Raw genomic sequence first — 23,631 nt, 5'->3', positions numbered from 1 at the left:
CATCCCATGGAGTCATGGGGTAAAGTGAAAAATGACAGGCAGAAATCACTACTTTGACAGCCCCACAGCGAGTGTAGGGAACATATGACTCACTGCAGCTCTTTGAGTTCAGTGAGTCAAATCCAGGAGCAGATGGCCTTTTTGTTTAGCTCTATGGGTGAAATGGAGAAACAGTCCATTTATGCTCTGGAGGCTGCCTGGTGTGTTGATAGGAAAAAATATCTGGCATGTGTGCCTCTACAGGACTTTTTCTTCTTTTAAGCAATGTAGAAGGAAAAGCAATAGAAACAAGTGAATGGAATTTATATTTTTATCTTCCTCCACCCCCACTTTGTATTTTAGGGTATCCAGAACTCTTTCTTTGTTAATGTGTCAATTTTTGGTTGCCCTGCTTTATCTACAGCTTAAGTGATGGAGGCTGTTTGTGTTTGACAGCAAGCAGCAGAGGATATACAAGGGGGCAGCTGCAGGCAGTGTATAACAGGAAGTTTTTGGAAGCTTTCCTGGGCAGCCACCATTTCTTCATTGTCTACAGTGGTGGTATTTCTAAGCAGTCTGTGATGCAGGTAAAATACTGGCTGTGAAATGGGTTGTGTACTGCCTGCCTTTTCCTGCCTGGAGAAGCTGCGGCTTGATCCATATGTGCTGGAATCCTCTGTCATTCCTGCCTGCAACACTTCTGTGTGTGGGGAGATTAAGGGGATGAGAGCCCTTAATCTTCATTTATTAAAGTATTCTTTGACCTTCTTTCAGGTGCCAAAAGACATATTTTCTGCTCTTTGGTTTTAAACAAAAAATAGAAACCTTATAAGGGCTGTTGATTGTTGTTGGAACTTGCTGTTTACCTGACTTAGCCCTTAGTCCTAATGATCGTGTCAGTCAATTAGCAATAAGCAAAATACTCTGAGATGCTCCTGTGGATTTGCATTCCAGGATAGAATGGCTTAGTTCTGAATAAGGAAGCCCATTTTAGGTTTTACTCATTCTGAATTGGAAACTTGCTAAGACACGTTGACAGGATGCTCCACCATATGTTATTTTTGTCCTAAAATGCAGATGGCAACCTTTATGTCAAGGAATTCTCTAGTTAAGAAACTATTTCATGGGTTTGACTTTTTATGTTCATGTAAGTACAGATATTTGCAAACCAGATTAAAATCATGACTGTGAAAACTCGAATTTTGTCCAAAATCCAGATATTTTTAAACGTTGTAGAGAAAAAATTAAACTGTAGTGACTGCAAGGAAAGGAAGTAAGAATATGAATGAATTAATGTCTCTTTTCCTGTGCTGCCAAAATGTATGTGATCTTGGATCCTGCATGCATCCCAATGCTGCAGCAACACATATGAGATTGTGTCACCAGTAGGATGCTCAGAAAAGTTGAGGTTTCGGAGTTTCTGACCCTGATTCAGACTGTTTGTAAACAAGACCATACTCCTGAATACACTTAGAACTAACAGAAGTGACAAGACTCATCCATTTGGAAGCAAGACTGGTTTTGTAGGATGGAAGTAAGGGTTATTGGGCATGACTAGAATCAGCTTGAATTGTAGACATGGAGAAGACAGATCTCCATTAGGACTGAGAGAATGACGTGGCCTTAATCCTGAAGCAAACGTGAAAGGGTTTCTGTGGTCAGATCAGGGTTAACTTCCCCTCAGGGCACTTGGTGTGCTGCAGCCTCTCACACTGGCAGATGCATCCACCCTTCGCATGGAGGTTTAATAGTTAAAGCATCATAAGATGTCTGTTCTTAATGTAAAATCCTGTAGAGATGTGAACTGAAGAATTCATCAGCAAACATACTGTATCCTGACTGGGCAGGCTTCTGCACTTGCCTCTGATGGAGCTGGCCAGATGTGCTGTCAGAGACAGGATGCAGAGCAGATCATTTGCACACCTGTTTCAATTTGGTGATTGCTGCAAAAGGACACCAGGATGCAGTGGCAAGTTCTCTGCTGCTTTCCTTCGTGTGTGTTGTAAAACTTCTTCAGGACAAATATAAAACTAAGGTGATGATGCATCATGTGTGATGTTGTTCCATTTTACTTTTGGTAGCTGTTTGAAGAGGAGTAAATGACTTAATAGAATTAGATTCAGGGACAAAAGCATCAGAGATCTTGTCACTCTATTCCTTTCCTTTCACTGGAGTTACAAAAAGTGGTATTCAAATGGGATCTAATTATCCTCATCTATTGTTTGATAAGTTCTGCTGTCTAATTTTTGACAATCTTGTCTCTGCAAGAATGCTTGCTTAATAAAAAAGCAAAATCAGAGATGGAGAAGGCTGTTAACAGTGCTGTTCACACCTTCAGGGTAAGGGGCTGAGATGTTTATGCCAGTTAATTCTTCACTGTGTGTTCAACAGGATGTGAAATAGACATACAGTGCAGTCATCTAAAAGGAAATTATTTTCTCCATTTGCTATTCTGAAAGGAAATGAGTTGGTTTTTCAGTGAATGAGGGATTCATCTGAATTTACATGCAGGGCCCTTTTTTACATAAAGCAAGTAAAATCCTGAATTATTCATGGTTTTCTCATTTTTTTTTTTTTCCAGTGGTTGGTTAACCTGGAAGGAAGGAAACTGGAATTTATTCTACAGGCACTCTCTCTTTATTGCTGTAATGGGAACATTGAGCTGATAATTATAGTTTTACTAATTATACTTACTCATTTGCTTAATCCTCATAAGAAGAACATTATTTAAGTCTGATTTGCTATTTGACACTGTAGCTAAGTTATGAATTGTAAGCAGTAAAGAGGTCAATTCTGTTTGTGTGATCTTTTCCCTGATTTTCTATCAGGTTCCTGGGAGGTTCCTTCTGAAAGAAGGCTCAGTCAATTTTGAATAACTCAAACAGACTACAGACCTTGTGCTTGTACAGTGCAGATATGCACCTTACAGGAAAAAAATGTAGAAGTGTTTTGAGGCCTACTACTGCTTGCATATTGCTAATCTACAGTTGTCTTGTTTTATTGCTTTGTTAGTAAAATCCTTAATGTCTTTCTGTCAAGTTAATTCTCAGTGGTAAATGTAGAGAACTGCTCCATTTTGTTCTGCTTAGAGACAGTTTTCTTTTTTAAATTAAGAAATGGGCTTTTTCATTCTACACAGAGAATATAGAGCCAGACCTAAAATGCTTCTAAAGAAAAAAGACAATCTCTTATTGGTTTAAACAGACCTTGATCAGGCTTTTTGCTCTCAAACCTCAGAATTTGAATACAGTAGCAAAGTATTAATCCCAGTTCTAGATTGTCATTGGATTCCTGTTCTTTTCTTAGTTGAGTTAACTTGTTTTACTCACAAAGGACTGAAAGTTGAACAAAATCCCTTTAATTGCTTAAAGTTTATGTGTACACTTGTGGTTTATTTGAATGTTTTAATGTATGCAAGATCACAGTGGCTGTCAGGGGGTAAGGCAAAGGGAGAATAATTATACAATGTCATGACTAATTGTGTAAAGTTCAGTGAATATTAATAATTCTTAAACATGTAAAACTGAAATACTCAAAGAATTTATGTTCCATAAAAATCACCATTTGTCTGATATTTAAAGGCAGAAAGGGTTCCATTCATGTAACACCATCTATAGAAATCAGGCAGCTGTTATTATGTACTGCCAATGTTATAATATCAAGTCTTTCATTAGTTGTGACCAGAACTGATGCTGATTGTGCAATCAATTAACTCCTGAATGTCTTCTAGGCATAAGAAGTTTCAAAGATGGTAACCACATATCAATTTCTGTGATAAATTTTTAACTCTAAAAGCTTCATTTTGTGTTTGAAAGCAGCCAAAACTTTTTAAAGGCCAGTTCTTTTAGCTGGAGTTAACCTGACCTCCTGACATCATGGGCAGGATCATTTAGAGGAGTGAACTGGCAGGATTATTGAAAGTGATATGAGTGTGCCTCATGAGTCCCTCTGGGACTGCAAGGCCTGAGCTTCTTCAGAATGAGCTTCCTGTGACACTGTCATTACTCTGTTTTCCGCTCCCTGTGGAAAAAATTCTTTATTAGTAAAGGGAATTCTGAAAATAAAAATAGTAATCCATATCTCTGGATTGCTCTGGGTGGACAGTATTAGTAGATGAACATCAATCTGCTCATCTGATGAAAGAAGACAAGTGCATGGTTCATTATTTAATAAAGCACGTAGTATTTGTCAATAACTTTGAGGCTATTTCTCAAGAAGCTTGAATTCATCTATTGAGTTGTATCATATTAGGTAGGCAGACTTCTATTTTCTCACTGAGAAATTTCCCTCCTAAGAAAACTAGCTGAATAACCACTGAGTTGCTTGCTTCCCGCCAGTCATAATTCACATCTTCCCACTTGCTTGGGTATGGCAGTTGTTTAATTGTCTGTTTTACAATGGATTGTATTTATTATGCTTCATATGTTAATCAAAACGCTTCTTGCATTCACACTTGGGAACATTATCCCTTCACTTCTTTCATAAATGATTTATCAACTCTGTTCATAGTTGCATATTCTTTACCGTGTTTCCCAAAAGATTTTTTTCAGAATCCTCTTTTAAGAAGGACCACAGGAAGAAAATGAATGAAGCTTAATATTTGACCAGGAATTTACTCTAAGTCTTTTAAGAAACATTTTGTAGCCACTGGCACATCCTTAGTAGTTCCAGAGGGAAAACAAAGAAGGTAGCCTATCTAAGTCAGTATCTTGTAGTATGCACTGAAAAGTAGAGACTCAAGAAACCAACCCAATTCTTTTCCTAGGGAATCTTCAGAATATGTGACAGCAGTGCTTAGACTTGATAGGACTTTTCTGAACTTTGAGACTTGCATGACCCTCAGAAGCTTTTACCTCTTACTGGCTTATGTGTTTTTGTGTCCTGATTTGTTGCAACTGCTAGTGTAATCCTACGGGAAGTTTATCCTGCTTTATCCTCTACATGGTTGTTGTACAGTTTTTGCTGCTACAAGAAAATACTCCAGTGGTGTCCATGGGTCCTTCTGCATACAGAAAGACTTCTGAGCGTGTGACATAATATAGAACTAAGAAGAAAGTTGCCATTTTCTGAAGATATGTCTTCAGAATTAATGTCATTACTCTAGCATGTACTTTCTACTGGCTTGTATTCCTTCTTGTGGAATAATTTCTCACTTTTTACCAGGAGAAAGCCAAAGCAGTCATTTGTTAAACCTCATAGAAGGGATTGGTGTCAGAGCAATGCTCAAAATTTTGGATGACTTGTCACTCAGACTGACATGTGCCACCTCTCTTCACAGAAATCAGGCTGAGAGTTGTGCTGAGCATGCTGTCAAAATGGCACAGCCTCTGCCTTTTTGATGGCACTGTCCATGATGCTGAGAGCTGGGAAAAGAACTGCAGGTCACTGAGGGAGTGATGTGAGCTCAAAGAGTTCTTTTGGGTATAAATTTGCATTGTGCCTGCACAAGACTTGCTGTATGCACTGAAGTGTAGTGTGTTTTCCTTCCTGCTGGAAGTGTGAGCCTGGGATGGGCAAGTGGCGTGAACTTCATTGTGGGCAAAGGTACAGGGTGGACACGGGGTCCTGGAACCATAATGGAGTGCAGGACATCAATCCCCCAGCCCCCCTTTGCATCTCACTGCTTGATAATACACCCAATGTCCTGGGATTTCTAAAGGGTGGTAATTTCAGAATATAGAATCACATTAAGGTTGGAAAAGACCTCCAAAATCAAGACCAAGTCCAACCTATGTGAACAAAAATATCTTCTTAAAATGAATTGTAGCGGTAACTTTGCTGCATTTAAATGAATACTTCATTTCTGGTTTTTATATTGCAGCTGAGTTACTTTAGGACTTGGAATGCTGCAAGTGTACGTATTTTCTTCCAAGAGCCTGAAGTGAAAGAAACTGGGACTGAGTTTTGAAATAGCTTTGATCCAACAGCCACAGTAATATTCTGTGGGACAAATTAGAACAACAACAAAAAATCCCTTAGCTTTTCAACACTGTGGTGACAATACTAATCAATAGGAAAGGGTATTGAGACACCCCATAGGACAAGCTTTGCTTTTCTAGATTAATGTGCATGGAGCTTTATTCCTTAGGTAGGTCAGTGCATGTACATCGAGTCTCAGACCATGGGACACAGATATGCATCTTTCTTCCGTTCATTTTGATTAAAATACCCTTACAACAAATAGCCAATGCAAGGAAATATTACTTAGCTTTGTCTTGTTTTTCTATATTCCAGTTTCTCCCTGTTTTGTTTTGTGGTTTGTTTTTAATTTTTTTTCCAAATGTCTTCAATATTTTCCACAATCCTGCTGCCTTATGTTCCATTTTGTTGTTCTCACCACCTGTTCTCAGCTCATCTCCATTCAAGTCATCATTTAATCTTGCATGCTCCCTCCTCCCTGGTACTCTTCTCATTTCTTCTGTGGTTTTTCTTTTTCTGTCTCTACTTCTGGTTTAAGTAGAGAGAAATTGATACTTCCTGGATGTGGCTCAGTATGAATTTTAAGTTGATAGCATCCTTTTGAACACCATTCCAGATCTAGATGCACCAGCTTTTTCTCTTGCAGTAGGGATTGTCAGTGCTGCAGAAGCTTTAACAGAAAGTTCACACTCAAACATTATTAAAATAACTCACCTAATGGATCATCTCTCAGGAGAGATGATACTAAAAGTAATGCAGGCAACTAATCTGTGCAAGAAAGGGAAAAGATCCAAGAGAATTAAATTAATAGCATCATTAAAAAAATAAAATTCTGCTTCAGTGCCTTTAATTTGTAAAGAAAGCAGGTTAATGATAATGTAGGCAAAGGGTTAGATATAATTGGTTTATCTTTTAATTAAAACCCTTGCAATGAGTACAAAGCCATAGAAGTATACCAGATCAGAAAAGCTCAAAATATTCATGCTTTGCTTATTCACAGAACAGGAACATCAAGACAGAGAATCTGTTTCTTGTGACCTTGGTGCCCCTTGACACAAGGCTTGTTTCCTCAGTTTGCCCATGAACAAATTCTATCTTTGAAAGGAGAAGCATAATTTCTGAGATACTCTTTAGAGACCTAACTCTTAGACAATTCTGGATTGCTGCCTTTTCATGGCATCCTATTCCATAGCTTCACTTCTGGTGAATTCACTTTATATCTTACTACCAGTCAGAGCTGGTTAGCAAAAGTAAACATAGGAGAACCTAATGATGGTTCATCTTTAAGCCTCTCTTTATGAATATACATGATTTGGGAATTGCTGTGTTAAAGTATGGTTTATTTTATATTTTCAGGATTTAAACTCTGTCTTGAATTTTTATAGCATCCTTGAATAACAGCACATACTTGATGTGTCAGAGATTTGGAATCTTTTCAGAGCAACAATTTCATAAACTGTGGGCTTAAGCTCTTAAAATAATTAAAAAAAAAGGTATTTATGCACAAGGGGCAGAACTTGTGTTTTAGTAGTTACCCTCTTCTAGCATTTTAGAGAGCTCCTGTAGCTTTACTCGTCTCCTGAGCTACATCCAGGAAAGAGAAACAAACAGGTAGCTTGGTATTATATGAACAAATATCAGATGAAGGAAAGATTAAGTCTGCTTCTAATCTTTTATGTTAATCATGCTTTCTCTCAAAGCTGTTGTAAGAGGAAGCTCTTGATGATACTAGTTTGGTTATCAGGTATGCAGCTCTAGTTATTTATGGTTCTCTGAGAGGCATCTGCAGCTACAGCAAGCTTGATGAACAAATGAGCCTTTAAAAAAACATAAATGTTTGTGTCTGTGTGCAGGCACATGGATGGATGGATGGGAAAAATTAGCTAGTAATACTGTATTACCAAATACATTTTTCATCCACAAGACAGAAACCAAAACTTTTTAATAATTCTCCTGTAAATCTCTCCTTTTAGAAATGGACATTGAGACTACAGAGAATAAGGTTAAATGCATAAAGTGGTACCCTATTAAATCAAAGCATCTGCTGTACTTGAAAAACAAGTTACTCTAAAATTGAATAACATTCTAAAAAAAAAAAAAAGTCAAATATTTTCACTCTACTACATGTAACAATCCATGCAGAAAGGTTCCTGTTATTGTTTTCAGTATTTCAAAGGGGCTTTTAGGCATCTAAATGTGTATCTTCTGCTTTTAGTTGTATTTAGGAATTGGTGGAAAGAAGTGTGTGTTTATATAGTGTGGTGGCACCAAGGAATTGGGATTTCGCATGTGAGTGCTTGGCTGAATCAAATCTTTTAAAGTAGATTATCCTTTCTAAAATGTTAGCAAATGTTAGCTTTGTGCTGATGAAAGCTAGATGTTTGATTAACAGCTTTTTAAGAACATAAACTGTTAACACTTTTCTATTGCTTTCTTACGGTATAGAGTCAGTATGAACATATTATAACTGCAGCACAAGAGCAGAGATTAAATTTTTTATTGATGCATTTGTTTTTAGGTACTTGGAAGATGATCTGTCTCCATTCAATAAAACTGACTATTATTGTGGAGGAAAAATAAACATCCACAAGTATTTAGGCAGGTATGAGTACGATTGCTTACATATTGTAGATGTAGAGCAGCTGGTCCAAGTGTCCTCTTGCACTTCACCTGTCCTGAAAATAGCTTTTCCCATTCTCACAGTGCATCAGCATCTGCAATATCCAGTTCATGCTTTCCATCTCTTCTGCTTCTTTTTCTGAGCATTCAAGTACATTAAATATGAGTAGCTTAACTTCACATTTTTTTTCCTGGCTGCTAGGAGGCAGACCTGGGAGTTGGAACTTCTATACAAACATCTATTCATAAACTCTTGGGAAATTAGTCTATTATAAAAGCTTTTGTTACTGATGTGACATAGTTTAATGTTTCTTTTGAATATTTTAAGAAGTATTTCTGCATTAGAGATGCATTGGAGTAACATTGATAAGTCTGTATGTAGTCAATCAGCTAATAGAATATGTTCTAATTCTTATCAAATACTCAGATTTTATTGCAGAATAAAAATGTCTTAATGATGTAGTTTGTCTATACCTACTGTGTCTGTGACAAAATTTACAAATCTTTAGAAGTTGTTTAGATGAGAATATTCTTCTGAGATGTAAAGGAACTGCCTATACTGAAAGCTAAGCAGTTTCCTATTATTTGAAATACCTTTTTTCTACTGTGCAGAAGTTCAAAGGTGTTTATACTGACAGAGCAGTTATTTGAGATGAGCCTGTCTCCTGAAATTTTTGGTATCTTTCCCTTTCCTACAGAAATGGAAGTTTTCTTCCCTTTCACATTACACCTACCAACCTGCAGGCATGTGGTCTCTACGTGATGTGTTTCTCAAGCAGTGTAGTCAATGTTGTCTGTCCCAAAGGGTGTGTGAAGGGAGGGCAGTGAGGGCAATCTAAAACTTGTGCAGAGTCGGGAAAAACAGTGTAACAATTCCTATAGATCCCTTCCCCTCCATTTTCCCTTCCCCTGCCTCTGCAATGCACACTGGGACACTTCACCACTAAGAAATGTTGGCTGTTCACAGCTGAGTTTCCTGGTACACCGGGGCTGTTTCCTTTTTCCAAACCCACACGGTTTTAGGAACTTGCTCTGCTTTTCAGGCAGGCAGTGAGGACAGTCTCAATGGACAGTGACATTCAGGCTTTTTAGTGCCCTGTCCCATAAAGGTACCAGGGTTAGCTCAGAGCTGTCCTTTATGCTCATAGCAGTCATGGTCTCAGTACTTGAACAAACAACTCTAAAGAGAAGTTCCTTTGGCTGTTGTGGTCATTGGCTCTTCTGCTTCCAAAATCTGGACTAGTATTTTGGAGACATACCAGAGAATTTGGGGACTTTGACAGCTGGGTTTGAGTGATTTAGTAGGAGCAATTAGGAGTTCTGCTGTCACCCTTATGTATTCCTGTCCTTGCCAGAAGTTCCTGCCCCAGAGAGGAGTTGTGTGCCAGCACTTCTGCCACTCTCATTCACAGAGTAGCATTTCAGCTGAAGTTAAGTTGGTGTGAATGTGCAGGGAACTATTGTGGTCTTGTGGGTCAATAAGGAATAAGAGAGAGAACGTAAAGTGGAAGAAAAAAGGATTGGAGCAGGACAGAAAATGGAATGCTGATAAGCACAAATGTTGATGTTGGCAAAGAGGTGATCTAATTGCATTTTAATAAGTGACACTTATGGGTTATGAAATATCTGCAGAAAATCTCAGAGAAATAACTGAAGCAGACATTTTTCAGTTCTGGTGATCTGTAAACATAAGATCCAATACTCCATGGTTTATGCAAAAATAAATTTGTGCTTCTTTGTATAATACAGATCTAACGATGAGCTGACTTTGAAGTTATACAACATATACTTTTGATACATAGTTGTACAGACTGAGAGATTTTTATTCTGAATTTAAAACTTCTAGTAGCTTTAGATTTCTTCCTGTGCTTGTCCCTGTCTAATTCATGTTGTTTCTTTGCCCCATAGAGACTAATTCCTCATTAAAGACGATACAACTCTGCAAATATTCACATATGACTAGTTCCTCAGAGGCGATGAAATAAGAAGGTAAATGAAAAAAAAAATCTTTATCAAGCTAAGTAACAGCCAGACTTAACTTAAGAATTGGAAATGATTTTTTGGGAACTTGCTGCTCTGAGCTGTTGACAGTCTGGATGCACCAGCTCCTTGCTCACTGCCAGTAATGGCAGCAGAAATTTAAGAATAATTGACATGAAATGAAGAAAGTTCCCAACCATTCACAAGGAAAAAAAAGCAAAATCACGTATACCTTTTCCATCTGAATTATTTCGGACTCCGGACTCATTTATTTTCCATTTTATTTCATGGTAACATGAATTCTCCTTGCTTCCTCTCCTTACAATTTATAGTGTGTCCTAAATTATATCCTTTTTTCAATGACTCTGGACAAATCTTATAGATTTGGATGAGAAACAAATACAATTATTGTTGAATTCAGTCTGTGGGAGCATATGATGTTTTATAATACACACTTAATAGATGACACAAACAGTCTTTTTTCAGTGCTAATTTAGCTGACCACAGCTAGATGGTCAGAATGGCATTGTCTCTCACAATTTTCAGGAACTCTGGGATCTATTCCTTATTTTCTAAGGGATGAAGACTGTAATAAAGCAATAGGTTTGGAATACTGTCCTATGTGCATTAAATTTGTTCAAGGGAAATATAGAGCTATGGAAAAGCTTTTATGTAAGCCCTGAATTTAGTTTGTGTTCGCAGCCATTCCTAGTTTCTGGGATACACTTAAAAACAGTATATATCTTCACCTTTCTGTTGTTTTAAGAAATACTTCTGTCCAATTGTCTATACATAACACGGAAAGAATGCATTTCCCTCACAGTCACGGCAGCAGGGAGTCATTTAATGGCTGTTCCAGCTAGGGTGTGCAATATTATTTTGGAAATGTAAAAGTTCATTTGGTTTTGTGCAATTTTGTTGATACTGAAGGAAAATGCCCTTTCTGAGACAGATTATGTCGCCTTTGTGTACCCCTGTTAATGTCCCCTCAGTCTTCCTTTGGTGTACTTTCACTGTATTACCCTAATCTGGAATCTTTCATCTTGCTCCTGGCACTGCTGAGAAATGAAAATATTCAAAATTGATGTGGCAGCTTAATTACCTGCATGTTGTTTGGATATCAGGATATATCCCATAGGCCTGTCTGAACACTGAGGATAATATAGGAAAGAAAATGTAGGTGTGTGGAGTGCACATCTGGGGAATTCTGGAGTAGTAAGTAATGCTATTTGCCACTGCTTGCTGTAACTCATCACTGTAATACCATTCAAAGAGATGTTATTTATGTTTAAACCTTGCTAATAATATAAATGAGGTTGCTGTTCTACCCAAGAAAAGAATGCAATTTATCCATAACTGTTCTGAAGCTTTTCTTCTTCACAAACTGAAATTCTTAATAATTCTGAAATATTTTTTTATGCTTTTCCCTAAGCTCTTTAAAATTCATCCATTCCTACTCGATGGTCAGATCCATAGAATGGTGTATAACTGAAACTGTAGCTGGGTGTTCACAACTGAACCAGTTTACACCTTTTCAAAAAATATAGATATTTACAATCTTTTGTTGGCTTGTGAATCATTGCTCCTGGTACACTTCTGAGAAACTTAACATAAGCTTCTTATTTCATACATATATCACTGTAAATCAGTCTATGCTTATCTGTAGACAAAACCATGGGTTTAATTATGTTTTCAGATTTTTTCAGTTACTGTGTTTAAGATATGTAGGGCTGAGGAAATAGGCTCTGTTTTCACATACGTTAAAACTTTACCAATGTGAGGAAAAATGAAGGACAAAGGCAGTACAAAAATTTTGTGAAATGAAATGTAACAATGGAAAAGATAATTTATTTGAATGTCACCAGATAGCAAGATAAAAAACAAAGTGAAAGCAAGGACTTGTATTTCATTATCTAATGATTTCACCAAGGTCAGAATGGTAGAGGAACAATAAAGATTTAAGTAAATCATATAATTTATTTATTTATGTTCTTGGCACACGTTGCAAAATATACCTCCTATGCTGTCCAATTGATGTGGCAGATCTACACTGGGAACTCATGCTCCTGTTGAGCAGAAAGTGAGCTCATGCAGAGGTTGCAGGGCAGAGGTACAGCAAAATAGCTTAGATGCTGTTCCTGCTGCTGATTTGCTTCAAAAATGATGTAGAAGAAAGCAACTGTCTATCAAAGCCAGTGGAGAACTATGTGGTTTTAAAGAACTCTAAACACAAATTTAAAAAAATTAGTATTCTGTATTTTGAGTGGCTGTTTTGTGTTTCTTTGGCTCACATGCCCTTATGCTGCTTACTGAGACTGTAAATGAGAAGAACAGGGAATGACCAGCAGCTGAAGTTAAGAATTAACAAAAGGTCACAATAATAATGTTTACTGCCATCTCTAAGAGATTCTGGCTCCCCTTTCTTGTGGCAGAGAGAAAAACAAATGTAGAGCCTTTTCTTGCTCTCATTTGTTTGACATGAGCAACACAAGTTTATTTTGTGCTCACCATCCTAACATGTACTGTTGGCAGCTCTTTTCTTTAAAAGAAAAAATTCATCTGCCTGTCCTTCAAACTACTAAACTGCAAAGTAAAGGCAAGTCAGACATGGGAAACTGCTTAGATTTAAATATATTCCTGAAGGAAAAGCTGAAGAAATCCAAGACTAGGAAGGTGACTAAAGGAGAATAGCACTTAGTTGAGTACTCATATGGTTCCCACAGATGATTAAAAAGCAGATGGCTTTGTGAGCTAACAGCCTGGGTCCTCTGGGTGTGTGCTATTAAGCAAAAGTGTCCTGGGAAAGGAAAAGGAAACTGAAGCCTCTTTTCCCTGGACTGCAAGTGCCTGCCACTGAGCCAAGTTTGATTTTATTCAATCTGAGTATTGGCTCGGATTTCTGAAAAGAAGTTTTGGAAGCCTGCCTCGTTCATCAAAAATAATGTATGGTGCCACCACAGAGGCAAGAGGGATTCTCATTATTGTTTCTTGCATTTTATGATGTTGGCACTCTTCCTGAAATGATTTAAGAATTGCGGACAATAATATTTTGGATTTTATAAAAATAGATCTCATCAATGAAATCTGTGTTTTATGTAGGTTTTTGTAATGTGCTTCTTCTTCAGTAAATACATCTTTTTCTGGAAACTAAATCCTTCCTCTGGACAAACATCACTACGTCAAGCAATTCTGTACAAAAGTGAAGTATAGCAATTAGCAAGAAATTAATAAAATAGTGTGAATGCTCTTATAAATTTCTATGGACTATTGCAGATAAGGTCCTCCCTCAGCCTCTTTTTCTCCAGGCTAAACACTCCCAGCTCCCTCACCTGCTCCTCACCAGACCCTTCACCGACTCCATTGCCCTTCTCTGGACTCGCTCCAGCACCTCAGTGTCTTTCTCGGAGCGAGGGACCCAAAACTGGACACGGGATTTGAGGTGTGGCCTCACCAGTGCCGAGTGCAGAGGGACAATCACTGCCCTGGTCCTATGGCCACACTATTGCTGATCCAAGCCAGGATGTCATTGGCCTTGTTGGCCACCTGGGCACACACTGGCTCATGTTCAGCTGCTGTCAACCAGCACCCCCAGGTCCTTTTCCAGCATGTAGCTTCATCCCTAGATACATGGCTGCTTAGGGGAGAGGGAGCCTGACAAATGCAGCTTTACAAGTGTTTCCTTTTCTGGTTCTACAAATGTGTCTCATACTAAGAAACTTAGAAAGAAAAAAACCCTCTGCATACTTTGCACCTGCGAATTGTCTGAGAGTAAAGCTATTTAACCTAATTACAACAGGCGTGAGTATGTTAATTACAAATGGTCACCAGCTGAAAACAAACCATGGAAAACAGCAATAAGGCAAGCTTTAAGTGCTTTAAACTTAAGTGGTAAAATTCTTTAGAATTTGTTATACCCTGACTGAGAATGTTAGCATTTTTGAAAATTGAACTGAAACTGGAATTTTGGGAGATCAGGGAGTAAGATGCTGAAGATTACTGAATCAGAGATTCAGTGATGGTTCCTGAGGTGATAAAAGGGAGAAATGTTTTCATTCTCTGTGTCATTTAAGAAAATATGAATGACTCTGTTGTGCCAGACTGCAAGTTCATGGACATGTGCATCTGTGACCAAAACTGAAGGCTGTAAGAATAAGCAGAGGCTGCAGTAAAACCTTCTCTGATTCCTCTCCCAGCCTTCAGTAATTTGCATGATTTATATAATTTCAGTAATTTACAGTGGCTTTCCATTTAATGATTGTGTTCAATCTCATGTAAACCTTGTTCTGGACCTTTAATATGCAACATGATTACTAAAATTAACGGCCTGTTAATTAGCAACTTGTTAATGGCTCAGGCCATTGTCTGAGGCTACTGGTGTAAATGAAAAAGATTACATTGACATTTGGTACTGTGCCCACTTACTTCAACAGAGAACTTTCCTTGGTGTTCTTAAAAAAGATTCAGCAGAAACAAGGATCACTCAAAATACTTATTTTGAGATGAGGAGACCACTTCTGACATGAAAATTATATGATCTCTCCATAAATCACACAATACAGACCTTATATGTTGAAAAGTCTGATGGATTTGCTTTCATGATTAACAGTAGAGAATGTAAAACCAAATAAACTTCATAAATTCCTCAAAGAGAAATTAAAAAGAGTCATGGAATTGTTGCAAACATTTTTTTTTTTTTTTAGACCCATGGAGTTGTAGTCTATTTTTAAGTACTGCTTTTATTGAGAATGCCAATATGTTTTAAGTAACTCCCTGGAAGTCTTCAGTTCATCTATCACTAACAGTGGTCCTGGTTTCCTTTCTGGGTGAGGCAGTTTGCCATTCTGACATCTGTAATAGTGCCAGAGACAAGGTGGTGCTCTGAAAGTATTTGTCTCTCTTGAACTAAATAATGGTGGGGACAATTTGGAATTTCTCAACAGTAGTATTATTTAGTGTATAATGTTACCCAGAAGGAAGCCCGGGCAGGCATTTGTGGGTTCCTTCAGTTCAAGGATTTATCATTCAGCCTCTGTCTCACCCTGTGTGTGTTATGAGTACACCACTCCATTGCCTTTTCTTTGTTATTGTTAATGTTAGAGAACAGACTCCTGGAAAGAGAAGCTAGAAACAACTAAGTCTTGTTAAAAAATAGCTCTTTGGGCAATCAGACCACAAAATTAAAGGAAAGAAGAAAGGAGGGAAAAAGTAGAAAACTCATATTCAGGGCCAATAATCTGATCAGTGTGTGAAATGGAAATGAAAGCTGGAATTTTAACTGAAGTTCTATTTTTGTTTTCTGTTTTCCTGCCTACAGTTTTCATCTTTGTCATCAAAACATCAAACATGCTCCACTTCAGTCACTCTGTAACTGTGGTAGCCAAGGAAGGGTGTGTTTTTAACAAAAAATAGCAAACATTGTTTTTGATATGTTGCTGGAGCTGGAATAATTCATTAAAGAGTGGACCTGTTGGCCTCAAACTGTAAGTACTATGTGTGATTTGGTCACCCTTTTATTCTATACCCCATGAAGGTCAACAGTAATGAATCATTTATCTCTGAAAACATATAAAGGACACAGACTTCAGAATATAGGTGACAGTACAAGCGCAGTTCATAATCATAGCATAAAAACCCCCATAATAAAGAGGTTCTAACAGATTGTAGCGTAGCTGATGAAATATCGATAGTTATTTGCAAGAAACCTTTTAGTACCCAGGTTTACTCAGTATTCAGAACCTTATTGATTGTAGAAGTTAGGTCAGTTGTAGTAGCCGCAAATTCTTGTGAATTTTAGATTTTGAATTAGATTTTATCCTAAATGGACTAGCAGTAATTATTTTCTACTGCAGTTGGGTAAATTCATGTCTTCTCCAGTCCAATAATTCAAAATGTCATAATCTCTCTACCATCATTCCTGAGTTAGTTTTGCGAGCTGAATTATTCTAATGTAGTAGAAGATAACTCCCCTGGACTGAAGAAATACACTGGAGTGTGAGAATGTCCCTATCAATTTATAAATTTACTGTGCAGGGTTATAATCTGTATTTTGGATTTTCCAGATTTTTCTGTTCTCTGTAGTACTTTCTCCTGGGACTGCCCTTCATCAGGAATTCCATTTTTTTTCATGTTCAGAGCAATAATAAATGTTTCAGTAGGACTAGATAAGCTGGAGGGATTTGTCTGGAGCCAGATTTGATGACAAAACTCTAGATAACACAGTTTTCATCAATTTTTTCTTTGCTAGGACATATAAGTAAATAGATAAAAACAGATTTTCTGGACCTCTTCATAAGAAAAGCTAAATAAAATTAAGAAGTTGTAATTCTGAGGATGCTTTGTATTTTCTTCTCTACCACTTTCAAGATGTTGATGTCAAATTTTCTTAACTGTCTACAGCCAAATTCTGTGTTAATGTTAAGATTTTTTTAGGAGTGTATGCAAATATATTATGAGCCCTGTGACTGTCAGATGTTATGTAAAAACATGGAAGTAACTTAGTTTAAATCTCATTTTCTGAAGTGACCTTAGCAATGACCTTACAAAGCCATCTGTGATAGTGTGTCTCACTTTCATAAGGTCCAGAACAGTCAGCACTGTGGTGTGGAGCTCTGTTAAATCCCCTCCTTGGTGTCTATGTCAGTGAAGTGGGTCAAGGGGTGACAGAAGGAAATATTCTGCAAATATTCAGGATGAAAAAGTCTTGGTGTGCAGTTGTTTCTGGTGTTCACCTCACAGTGCACTGCAGGGAAAAATCCTATCGTACATATGGTTCAGCAGTTGGAGTAGGGAGCTGATTATACTTGCCCAGGATGCTGGGATTTAGATGAAGTTCTGCCATGTGGAAACAGATCTTCACAGGAAACACCTGATGCTCCTGAAACATATTTAGAACAGCGTTTGTGCCAACTAAAGTCAGCTGCCATTTTGAGTTCACACTGGGCAAAAGTGTTTATCCTGACTTAAACCATTTGACTGATTGATTTCACAAATCCTTCTACTGTTTCTTTGCATTTCATTTTGTTTCTTTGCCTCTCCTGAACAGTCATAGGTTTCCCTGCCTATGAAATTCCAATATTAATTTTAATGAAATGAGCATAAAGCATAACATCACTTTTAATAGGTGGATCTCAAAAATTACATACCTAGCTATTTTTAACTGACATGTGCTTTTCACATTAACTTAGATTTCTAAGCAAGATGGCAAATTCTAATCAGTAGTCAGTTTTATTCTGTTTGATTCCTGAGGAAGGGACTTCGCTGTGTAAAAACTTCTATGAGCTGTTATACAAACAAGCTACATGACATGTTTACAATGTGCCATTATTGCCTGATAACTTCTTGTATTTCATATTTGTCAAGATTCCTGCCTTCATATTCACTTGGCAGTCTGTGTTACCATTCCAGTGCTTAAAGAAAACTCTTCCATTTCTACCCTAGAGCCTTAATTATATTTAGGCCTTGAGCCAGAGATAAGCCTGTGCTAGTAAAGTGTTTGTGTGTATCTTGGAAACATAATCAGAATGGTGTTAGCTTGGTTCATGTATTACATACGATGCAGGCAAACCCAGCAACTTTCTTCCCCAGAGCAAGTGATTATCTTTATCTGATCCATTCTCCAAAGAATGGCCAGATCCAAGAACTATTTGATAACCAGTGAAAGGGATTTTTTTTAAGTTACAAGTCCAAGTTTCCAGTCCAACAAAAGATGTTTAATGTGTATAACTAAAATCAATGGGATAATTCCATCATTGCAAACAGGTGTTTGCTGGACTGAGGCTCAAAAACTTCAGTATTTTGAAAGGTGTGGATTTCCCCTGACTTGTATGAATTACGTGGGAAAAAAGATTAATATCTAAGTTTTAATGGCCATATTACCTTGGTCATCATGTGCAGATGTACTTGGATATTTTGATTGTTCTTGATGGCAGCATAGCAATATATTAGTATGTAATTTGTGAAAAAAGGGAAATTTCACTTCGTGGAAAAAAAAGCTTTCAATTTGTTTTTGTTGGAAAAAAATACTTCAGTGTCTATGGAGGCTGTAGTGAATTACACTATGGTTACAAATGTCACTTGCAGAGAGTTTCTTCTCGAGCACCTATAGAAAGGGCGGGACTGTGTATGGACAGTTCTTGCCAAATGCTGCTTTTCCATCTAGGCTGGAATAAGACTGATGGATGGGCACAGTAAAGTGAAGAGAAGGCTGTTTTAGCCTGTGCACTCACCAAGTTTTCTGTCCATCAGATCAGACAGAGCAAGAAGGTTCAGACGAATGTTGTCTCACCATCACCGAGTGTAAGGTGGCACGTGAGAGAAAAAGATGGATTGCAATCGTAAAGCCTGCTCTTGTTTTTGGATGTTAAATGGTGGGGAGATGGGAGAGGGAGGAGAATGGAAGGCAGAGGAATTTTGGTTTAATTTTACCAAAAATAGATTAAAATGTAGGCTTCTTTGTCTGAAGCATTTTCCATCAGTGTAGATGGAAGGCACAGGGCTGGATGTGTGTCACAGCCTTCAGCCAGGAACGATGTGAAGTATCTATTTGCATATTAACTAAATCTTGTAGGGTAAGAGAAGCCTGGTGATCTAACTTAAGTACACATATAAGTGTTTGGAAAATATGTGAGTTTTCCCTTTTTCTGTTTCCCAACTAATGCGATGATTGTGACGTGTTCTTAAAATTTTCAAATAAAATTTTTTTTTTGGCTTTTAGCTTGCCCAGATCAGTGTTAAGAGTGATTTCAGAACAGCTGATTGGCCCTGAAGTGTTCCATTCTGTGGAGCAGTGATTTCAAATGTGGTATGACTGCATTTTCTTGAGATGACTGGCCTTCATCTGTCTCTTCCTCGGGACAACCAGAAGGTAAGAAAGGCTGTCTCCACACAGCTGCCCAACTGACACATGAAACTGAGAGTTTAGGGGTTGATAAAGAAGAAAATATCTTTCACTGTGTGCCAGGAAAGCTTTTTGTGGCTCTTAAGATATATATGGAAGTACCTGGTCAGACTCAGGGTTGTAGAATAATGTTTAATATAGGGTGTTCACTGAACCCAGGGAACATTCCTCCAATGTGCCTTACAAGATGGTTTTTGTATTTCCTGCTTCCTCTGAAGGGCTTTTCAAGGAAAAGGAGTAATTTAACACAAAGGAAAGCTGTGATGAGAGAATTACTAGAGGAAAAAAGATGGATTCAGTAATGTTTTGATTAAAATCATAAAATTAATTCCTAATATATTTTCCAGTGCTGAATTTTAAACCCAGTTACGATTTTTCTGGCAGAACAGCAGTTTCTTGGAAAAAAATGTTGATTTTACAGACATGTATTTTATGTCACTCCATCAATATTTGAATGGAGACTGGACAGGTGAGCCAGCTGGCATGAAACAAGGACATCAAACTGGTTTGCTGAGAGGCTCTGTGGTTATCCAGAAGTCATTCCCTAGCTGGCAGCTGTGCAGGCTGGCCGGGGCTGCAAGTTGTCTTGTGTGATGGCTGCCTGGCTGGCAGGGGTCTGTGGCTGCCCAGGTGCACAGCAATGAGACTTACCAAGGGGTAATTCTCTGTACCTCAAATTTTCTTTGTCTGAGGGATTGTTTTGGTTGTGAATCCAGCACAGGTACGTGCTGAAAATGTAGTAAAATGAAATGGTTTTTTAAAAGCTGATAGGTGAAAGCCAAGTAAAGGTATATGAATAGCATAAAAAAAATAACTCGTTTCTTCAATTAGAAATACCTTCTGTGGGTATGGTGAATTTTGCTTATTCTGGCAGTGTGCTTTTCTGGTGTCATTAGACTTTTTGTGGCTAAGACCACAATATATTTAAAGGAAGTGGAGTTACTAAAAAAGACATTACACAAATTATATGACCAGTACCACTGAAACCAATACACTGAGTCATAATCTTACAACAGCTGTATATACATATATATATGTGTGTGTGTGTGTGTATATACTAATGCTTCCTTGTGTTAGATTTAGGGAGTTCAAATTATATAACGGGTGTAAGTGATACAGGAAAAAAAAAGATCCTAAGCCTTGTAATCATATAGGATGCATAGGGAATTCTTTGACAAAGAAACACAATACTTATGCTGCTCTTTTAATTGTTTTGTTTCATTTCATCTAACTAAAGAAATTCACATGGTTTGTAGTGAACATTTTTAAAAGATAAAACTAGAATTCTTTCAATACTGGCTAAAATTTCCTAATGTTGCATAAAAAATATGTGTTAAAATTGATTCTGCTTTGTTAAATCTTTGAAATTGAATATATATGCATGTCTCCATCTTCAAGTGAAGATATATATGTAGATGTATATATGCTTTGTCTCTGGAACAGCTTTCAAAGGAAATTGTGCCTGTTCTTGTTTAAATGTACAAACTGAATTCTCTTTCCTTTTAATTTTGAAGAAATTAGTGCTGCTCCAGTAGTCATAGAAACTGCAAATAAGAACTGCATGTTGAATATAACCATCAGTAGAAATTCTGAATATTGAATACAGTTTTCTTGAGCTTCTGCCTACACAGGAAGCTAAAAAACCTTTCAGAAGGAAACTTAATTAGCAATCTATCAAATACAGCAGCAGCAATTTGATTGGTACTTAAGGCTTAATGGTAGCAATTGTTAGGACTTAAGTAACAGACTACTCTGCATTTGCTGTCCACCCTCTATCAAACAAGGGCTGAAATATTCTGTCTGACATTAACAAAAATCCCTCTGATGTGTAACACTACCATTTATGCCTTACAGACCACAGGAAGATAAAAGTTGCAGGTATTCTACAGTTAGATGAAAACTTTTGTTATGAACATATGGCCTTATCTTAATATCTGAAGTATAAAAGGCTCTACATTAAGTATCTGCACAGACTCCAAAAATGTACTAGCTGTCTGTAAAATATGTAAACAGGAATATTATCAGTTCTGTACTTCTCAATAATGCAACTACCGACACTGAAGTAATTGGATATGGAATTAGTAATCATATGATTGTGTGGAATTATCTGATCTGATTTGCATGCTTGACTGAGAAGAATTATGCATGTGAATCAAGCTTGGTAAATAATTCATACCTTACCCTATAGCTCACTAATTTAACATCATTTTTCTTTGCCTGCACTTGGTAGGAGTGCAGTATTCTCCTGAAATCAACAGTCTTTCAATAATAATTACCAATATCTAGGATTAAGTTCTGGTTTGCAAACTTTTCAGTGTAGAGTAACTATTACTCATTCGATATCTGAAAAGCATTGGTTAATTCTAATTGGTCAAACAAACCTCCTTCTTTTCCTGTTTTTCTCACCTGGTTAAACTAATGCTTGAGTGGAGAGTACTGCTGCTTTAAAACCAGGTTTTATGCATATATTTAATATGCTCCCCTTGCCTCTAAATCACAGCCTTTGATGTCCTGGAGTCAAAATAATTGTTAGTAGGGAGGGGAACTAAAGATCAGCAGCTTGGTTATTTGCCATAACAAATACCTACAGTGAAAATTAGTACTGGAAAAAGGTTTTCATGGGTTTAACAGTAGAATTTGGCTTCAGGTAAATAATTAGATACCAGTGGGGTTCACAGTATCTTAGGGCACCTATGGCTGTAGATTGGGCAATTACTGGCATCTAATGATATTGCAGAAACCACAGTGAATTTATTAATAGGGTACAGATTTGAGTAATGGGGCTTGCCAATGGAAGAGAAATCTGGATGAGACAGTTCACTTGCAAAGTGAAGGAAAGTTTGTGAATGACCCTTCTGTGTTTATTTGCTATTCCCTTCAGAATCTTGGGGCAGAACTAGAAGAATGCTAAATATTGTAAAGGATTATATTTCTGTTCCTGAAGGCTTGAAATGTAAAACTCAGACAGCCTTTTGAGAGCCTCTGTGCAGTATGGAGTCCTTAAACTTTTGAAAGCAGTTGCAGGAATTTGGATTACTATCTGGAACACTGGCAACACTTAATAACCAGAAAATGTCAAAAGAGAATTTGGTGGTAGGCAAGTAGTAGTATGTAGCATGACTTTAGTTTCTCCTTTACTTTGATAGTCCATGAAAGGAACACTGTATAATCTTTCCATCTTGTAATTCTGTATTTATTTATTTCAGAGGCTGTTTAACTAGAGGAAATGTGTTCCTGACAGTGTTTCTAAACAGTAATTTTTTTTATAGACTCAACTCTCCTCATGGATTAAATCTCTTACTATCACAAACCAGGCTAATTCTGTACCAAGAAGGTACTGTGTCAAACATACCTGAATTTCCCAGTGTAAATGCAGCCAGGAGTCAGCTGCTTCTCATGGCTTGCAATTCGTCAACATGGTTAAATTAGGGGTTGACTCCTCTTTATGCTGGTCTGAGGGTAGAGTTCAGTCTGTGTAGCTGGAAGTATGAAAAATGCCAAACTTTTTTTGACAAAAGCCATCTCTAGTGCTGAGGTATCTGCATTCCTGCCTGGTAAAAAGGGATGCACAGAGCTGGGTGTCCTTAAGAGGGCTCAAATGGGATAAATATGTAGTATTTTGAGTCCGAAATAGGTTGGGATATGCCAGAAAGGATATGTATCTCCACAAGCCATAGGATTTTTAAAGAGAGCTGATATAGTGGAAATAATTTTCCTAATTCACAATGAAAAAGAAAAACGTTAAATGTTATTGGCATAGAATTTCTCTGGCAAGAGAGGGCTGCTGTCTCTAGTGGGAGAGATATTTCAAGGGAAATCAACATTCAAACAAAATCAACATTCTCTTAGTAAAATGCTTTATAGGGGAATAAGCAAAAATTATTAAAAAATGAGAAAAAAATATTAGCAACTTTTGAAATAACTTTCTACTCTCAAAGAAGAGGGAAAGAAATTATCCCATTAAAATCTTCAATTTTGCTGTTGCAGTTCAAAGAGTGAAGAGACCAAAGAGCTTTTTACTGTGTATCAAAGGACTGACAGCTTGGTGTTCAAACAGAGCTTTAAGTTCTGATCTCAGATTAATAAACATGCAAATACTCAGTCTTAAAAAAAAAACTTGTAAGAATCCAATCTTTATCTTATGTAATTGAATTGCTTGTTTGAAGTGACTGGTGTATTTCAACTCAGTAAGTTGTCACATTGTAAAAGTTGTCAAATTCAGGCAAATACAGGCTGTT

At 37.3% G+C, this 23,631-nt stretch overlaps 2 long non-coding RNA genes across 2 annotated transcripts; both read left to right on the top strand.

Annotated features, from left to right (window-relative positions):
* The first annotated feature begins 420 nt into the window (after nucleotides 1-420).
* LOC113975690 lies at nucleotides 421-13,726 on the top strand. The gene is made up of 4 exons (XR_003536886.1): nucleotides 421-566; nucleotides 8,417-8,500; nucleotides 10,426-10,506; nucleotides 13,597-13,726. It is a non-coding gene; the product is annotated as an uncharacterized LOC113975690 (long non-coding RNA).
* Nucleotides 13,727-15,815: 2,089 nt separating this feature from the next.
* Nucleotides 15,816-23,217, top strand: LOC113975688. The gene is made up of 3 exons (XR_003536885.1): nucleotides 15,816-15,977; nucleotides 19,211-19,360; nucleotides 22,338-23,217. It is a non-coding gene; the product is annotated as an uncharacterized LOC113975688 (long non-coding RNA).
* Nucleotides 23,218-23,631: the final 414 nt, after the last annotated feature.

Source organism: Neopelma chrysocephalum, unplaced genomic scaffold (genome assembly GCF_003984885.1).
Source record: "Neopelma chrysocephalum unplaced genomic scaffold, ASM398488v2 Primary Assembly neopelma1_24, whole genome shotgun sequence".
Lineage (NCBI taxonomy): Eukaryota > Metazoa > Chordata > Aves > Passeriformes > Pipridae > Neopelma > Neopelma chrysocephalum.
Note: the sequence above shows the minus strand (reverse complement) of the source record. Positions and strands in the feature narration are given on the sequence as shown.